Source organism: Gobius niger (assembly GCF_951799975.1).
Source record: "Gobius niger genome assembly, chromosome: 2".
Classification (NCBI taxonomy): Eukaryota; Metazoa; Chordata; class Actinopteri; order Gobiiformes; family Gobiidae; genus Gobius; species Gobius niger.
Window position 1 is genome coordinate 21271191 of NC_136853.1, and position 6908 is coordinate 21278098.

Below are 6908 nucleotides of genomic sequence, written 5' to 3' on the forward strand. Positions count from 1 at the left end.
AATCAATACTAGGACTAGTACAAACATGAAGGCACTAGGAGGCCCAAATATCAACATGGTGCAACAGATTACAAGCTCAGCTGAATTGCGCACCTTCAGTCTGACTTGGTGAAGAAACTGTTCACTGAGCTGCATGCTGTACAGGTTTGGGAAGCAACCTGCATTTACATATCATAATTAGATCTAAACAGCTCTTGTTTAGTCTTGGATTATGCGGATGTACCGGATCTGCTGTCAAGGCTCAAGCTTGCATAAATAATTTAGTGTTAATGTGAATGGGGCTTGGATCCTAATATGGTGCGTTACATTGTGTGCCATTTGTGGAAAAAATAGTAGTGTTATCCAGGCATTACAATGGAGTCAGTTCATATAAGTAAATTTCAGATAAATGCAGCAGAATCTTAAGCCCCCGTCCACGTGCTCTTACTTGTCGCAAGTCCTCCCTGACCTCCTCTAGACTCTGAATTATTTGGTAAGGAGATTTGGCCTCATCATATGTTTGCTATGTCGGAAATCGAGAGTTGTGTGGAGCATAAGGCTCACATCTGTGAATGACACAGTTCGGGATACCTTTGCCCCTTTCACATATGCCTAGACAGTGGATCAGGTGTGCTGCACCACTCACAGCCTTTCACTGCCTAATTCCAGATTTGTGGCATGCACAGTGTCCACTTGCTAAGCGTAGTAATCCCAAAGGATTGGCAAGTATTTTTAGTAATGGATTTACTGACGTCCGTTGATCCCTTGATGGGTGCGTCTCTTTGAATAGTCAAGGGGGTGCTATCCATCTGTTTCTACAGCAATGTTTAAAATCGTCATGACTGCCGCTTGAATTTGACTGTGCAAGCATGCGCTATAGTTTTTGGTAAGCGAGAACAACTGTGTATTATTAGCAATAGTCATTTTTGTCTGATTGAAAAGATGCTTTGGATTTGATAGTGACTGTCACCAGAACTCAGAGCTAATTTTCTTCATTTACTATCGGAGGTTTGTGATTTCATTATATAACCATTTTGCCACTTTCACTATGATGAGTTTGTGCTCATACTACTGGTCAAATATTACTATACTTAAAGCCACATTGCGTAACAGCTCAGCCAATAAAGAATAAAATATAAAATATATTTTAATTGTTGAAAAATATCTAAAACACCAAACAAACATGGACTGTTTGCCTCTCTTAATGCCTGACTTTACTGGGAGCGGGGACGTCTCCGGCTCGTTTCCATGGAGATGATGACAAAAGGCAGCCAAAGATGAAATTTAGATTAGGTCGTCATCCAGATTCATTTTTAATAAACCACTGCAAAACTAGCTTTTCTTTCAGTCCAGTTGGTCAAGAGCAGGTTTGTTTGTTGATGGCATTGATGGCAATAGTATAATCCACAATATTACACAGTGCGCCTTTAAGTGTTCAATGTAGAAAGTACTAATCTGTTTAAATAAGTGTAAAGAAAAATTACTTTGCAGCTCCCAAAAAACAAACATTCACCCCCTCTGTACGGCAACACAACGGTGACGAACCGTCGCTTGTTGTGAGTCAGTGCATTAGACAGCACATCTGCACAGCGCCACCTACTGTCATTGAGTGTCCATTATTAGGCTTTCGAAATTAACAAATCACATGGCCATACTTTGTTAATAACCGCCTCTGCTCATTGGACAATAGAACAAAGTACCAAATACCTCTCCGCCTCAGTCAGACATGGTCCCTAAGAAGTCTGAAATTTGCATAATATATAGTATTCATTTGGTTGACTAATGTAACACAAATTCAATATTGTGATTAAGGCTGAGATATAGTAAGAAATGTTATATGTAAAGTTTAGAGGATGCTCCGCTCGGGCCAGGGTTGTGAACAGGTCACTGTTGCTGGCATCCTCTGTGAATCCAATATTAATATTGTTGTATCTTTTATGATGCACTGATTGGATACGGCATCAGAGAAATATTTGATACTGAATATTGTACCTCATTTTGAAGGTCTGAACCCGGGGAATTTAATTGCTGAGTTAGTTTTTACCTCAACCTCAAACATTCTTTTGATCTTGAAGCAAAAGCCACAGTTCGCAGCAGCATGCTAATGCTAACGTCATCAACTAATCACAGTGGGAACAGAAACGATGGCTACGTCTGAATGTCCACACTATTCCATATACAGTGCACTTACAGTGGTCACGCCATTTTGTAGGCATGTCCAAATGTGCAGAGAGAAAAAAGTACTGCTCTCAAAATTTCCCACAATGCATTCTGTAAAGTAGTGCGCAGCAATGGTCACTTGACGGAACAATATAGACCACAATGCACAGCAAGAGTAGAGATGAACAGACAGCGACAGGTCTTTGAACTAAACACAACACGAATGAATGAAAGGAGCTGTTTTAATAATGTGGGAATCGAACCCGGACCTTCTAGCTGTGAAGCACGAGCGCTAACCGCTGTACAACCGTGCCGTAATTGTATGAATATATATCGTTGGAAAAAGTTGCTAACATTAGCTGCTTACCTTCAGCTCGAGCTGTTAAAGGATCGATAGCTTCCTCTCTCAGGCAACGGATCCATGTGTAATGTTTTTCCATTACAGCTTATTAATAAACATGATGGATTAGTAACATCTTGTTTGCAGAGGACCATTCACTTTTTCACTCACAGCTACATTTAAAATGTCTCTATCGGATACCGGTAGATACTAAAAAACCCAGTATCGGTATCGGATGCAAGAGGAAAAAAAGAAAAGCTGGATTTGGGCAAATGCTGAGGCAAATGTTAAAGCGACATCTTTTAATTTGGAGCATGGTTGGAGAGCTCACATTGGACATTATCTTCTGTGGACGCACTAGCTCAGCAACAATACAAACTAGTGTGGGTCAGTGTGGGTCAGTGTGGGTCAGTGTGGGTCAGTGTGGATCAGTGTGGGTCAGTGTGGGTCAGTGGGTATAGCATGACGTTCTTAGTCTTTAAATGACTTTGGTACTCAGTTGGGGGTGTTCATGTGATGAGCTATGAGGGTTTATTATCAAATGGTGACAAATTACGGAGGGACGGGAGGACCACAAGGGTGAACTGGGTGAGTACGGTGGTTTGCTGTGTGCACTGTAAAACGAAACAATGTTGTTTTCATTGCGACATTGCCTCTTCGACATCCCCAGTGCAGTGGGGAGGTTGATATTATGTCATGACTGGCTGAATACAAGTGAAATCTAATGTTAATTATGGTCCCAAAAAGTCAAATCGCTAAAACATTTAAAGCCAGAGGTATTAGTGGCTGGGGGAAAATCCTATAGTAATCCATGGTGATCTGAAGAGCTCTGCCCCTGGACATCAGCACTGACCATGGCCAGTCGCAGACATGTCTGTGTGCTCATGGGCAGCAGGCAGGGATTTACTTTAGATAAGTTTTAGGGTTAGAGGATCGTGCATGTTTTTAGCCTAGTCTGAGGAAATCATTCTAAGGCATACGTAACATCTGACATCACCCCCCCCCAAAAAAAAAACCTGTTATCAATTGTGTCTTGTTCATCATCCTGGTGGGATACTCTTATCCACATTCTCTCTGCATACACACCCTCATAGTCTGCTCTCATTGATATCCCGGCACTTCGGTCTGCCGCCTCAGCTATGGGGGAAAGATTTTTTGATGAACGTATTTCAAAAACCGAAAGAAAACAGTCAACAACAAAAGCAACATAGAGAAGAAGACTATGCAGACTCACCAATTGTTTGAGTATTATTTATAGAATTTCATGCTGTCCCATGGAGCCATTTAACCAAACCTAAGTCCCTCTCTCTGAACACATTTCAGCTCTGGCGCTTGGAGCTGATGCAATATTCAAGTGGTGTCTGTCCATCAGGATCAGAAAGTGAGACACAAGCCTCCAGGTCACAGCCGTACTGGATCCTTCATGTTTAAGTTTTTAAACTGTGGTGACTATTTAAACACCCTTCTATTGTTCGCCACTGATGCCGGTGGAGGTTAGTTAAGTCACGGCTCAGTTTAATGATGCTGGTCAAATATCTATTACTTACAACTTTGTCCATATTGTGAGGGTTTCATCATCTTCCTCTTTGAAATGTATGTATGGTTAATTGATTAATTGCCATCGTGGTCAAGTAGTAGTGCCAGAAATATACAAGCCTATCATTTCTTTTTAGTTAGCAAATGCACTTTTTATAATGGTGAATCATTTTCCAGGATTCCAGGTTGTTAACAAGTAAATGATAATCACTTGATGGAGCTACCAATTAACCAATGAAAGAATCTGAGTCCAATGTACGTCCCAAATGTTGTTCATATACAAGTAAAAAAAAAACAGGCGGCTTGATTTGATCTGGCTGTTTTCATCTCTATGAAACTTCACTCTGGGATACATAATGAATCACTTCACTGCTCAAAGGTGACATCTGTGTCCTCAACACTTAACCAGCCACACTACAGCCGGACATGGTCGCTCTAAATGTTAGCTCAAGTTGTCCAAGCTGCTCCTCTGTCTTGTTGTATCCAACTCTTATTTCACTGAGAGAGTGGAAAGAAGAGACTTTATACACACATGCACACAAATACACGCACATGCACAAACACACTTTTGTGGCACAGAAAGACAGAAACAGCTTAATTGGCTTTGTCTCTGAGGAACATTAAGTCAGTTTTATTGTCTCTCCCATTCATTCTCAGTGGTAAATATGGAGGCAGTACACGTTTTGGGGGCGCTGTTTCACTCCTTTCACATAGTTAAGGAAACACTTTAGCGGTGTTTTGGTGATTTCCAACTTTTATTGCAAAGGTTAATGATAATAATGATAATGCATTGGTTTTATATAACGCTTTTCTGGACACTCAAAGACGCTTTACATTGCACTATTCGTTCACTCCATACTCGGTGGTGGTAAGCTACTATTGTAGCCACAGCTGCCCTGGGGTAGACTGACGGAAGCGAGGCAACCAGTCTGCGCCATCGGCCCCTCCGACCACCACCACTCACTCACACACTACATTACTCGGCTTCCTGGTGTTCCCAAACGGTCTCCCATCCAAGTCCTGCCAGGCCCTTCCTGCTTAGCTTCCGAGGTCTGACGGGATTGGGCAGAGCAAACAAAGGCACGTGCCTTTGTTGACATTAACAAAGGCACCTGTTAAAATTGACTTACAAAAGAATTTATGCTAAACTGACTCTTTCAAAATGATCAAATATGGCATTTTATTTGAGTTAACGAATGAACGAGGTAAAGTCACTGTATTTGCTGTAGATACTGGTGGTTTGCATTATGTTGCTACAATTGTTGATTTTGTTCTACTAAAGCTAGGCTTTTGCCTTAGTTATTATTGGTTTTAATGTAGCATGATATTTGCATAGATTAGATAGAATCAAATGCAAACGTATACCGAAAATACTATTATTTGTTGAGTTATATGTGTTTCACGCTTGACATCATGGCCCTCGGAGACGAAAAGTTTGGGCACCCCGAGATAGACTGTGCAATTAAAGTTTATTATTATAAAAATATATATAAAAATATATATATAAAAAATATATTATTATTTTGTTTATTTGGTCAGTGAACCCATGTGCGACTGATTCATGAAAACATGACACATTTTTCACACTTGCACTCTCAAACAGATCTCACTCATCCTTTCCAAATACACGTTTAGTGGGAATCAGAGCATCCGGAGGAAACCTTCACAGCAACATCTCGGAGAACCACTTTGAGGTTTATGAACTCCTGAAGATCATGGTTGGAGGCATGATGTACAAATGACTCTGAAAATAAATCAGTTGTTTTGTAAAGCCCGATATCACTCATATTTCATTGTTACTACATTTTATCAGGTGTATGTCTATATTGGTTCCAGGAGAGGGCATTGGACAGGAATCTGAATACTCATACTCAGTTCAATTGAAATGTACTGTTTTGATTTCAGCAGGATTGTCTTCAGCAGCCATTGTGCTGTGTTACAAGCACCTATTACACTATAAACTAGCTTCAACAATACAAATGTGGAGCAATGAACCACGATCCAAGTTACACTCATTCATCTTTAGCTCTGATGTATGTTAAGGGGGAATGAGGGAGGGCCTGCACACTCCAGAGGCTGATAAACAAACACAGAGGAGCCACAGACCAGTGGATCTGGTCAGTTCCAGCCTCATAACTGATGTTATCGCTACAGTGAGGCTTTCAAGAAAATCAGATTTCAGGCCATTGATGAATTGCTGTTAACTTTTATAGGTCTGAAAGCCATACTCAAAGCCAAACTGTTTAGTCTTACAAATACACATAATTATTCCTGTTAACTCACCCAACATCTCTACATTTTCTCTTTTTCAAACTAAGGCAAAGGGGCCTTGCTGGTCAAGTTACTTGCCTCATATCTTTTCGGAGAGCACAGACTATGAGCTGTTTAGCATCAATACATAAAACTATATCACTTTAATGGGAAGAGCTCCCTGGAGAAAGTCACACAAGGGATGTCCACTCAACGCTCAGCTACAGGACCTCCCCATAAATAAACCTTCTACACAGTAAAAAACAGCGTAAATCTACATGTTGTGGGCGACACAGCAGAGCAGGAGAGGAGTACAGGCTCTATCCATGCGGTGAGTGAGTGAAAGCCACACAAGGAGCGAGCATTATCATGATTGATAAGACCATACATTGGCCTAATTGACACAGTAGCCTGGCATATCGACTGCCAACACACACACACACGGCACATAGTATATATCTGAATGAGCAATTTCAGACATGCTGTACGTTAGTCACTTTCTATCTAATTCTGTTATGTACTTTATATAGCTGCTTCCTTTTTTTTCCTGTTGCTTTACAAACATTTACTCAATTCTCCGGAAAAAAATAAAGTAAAAGACCAAGAACATAACCAATGAAAGAAAAGATAATTTAAAAAAAAT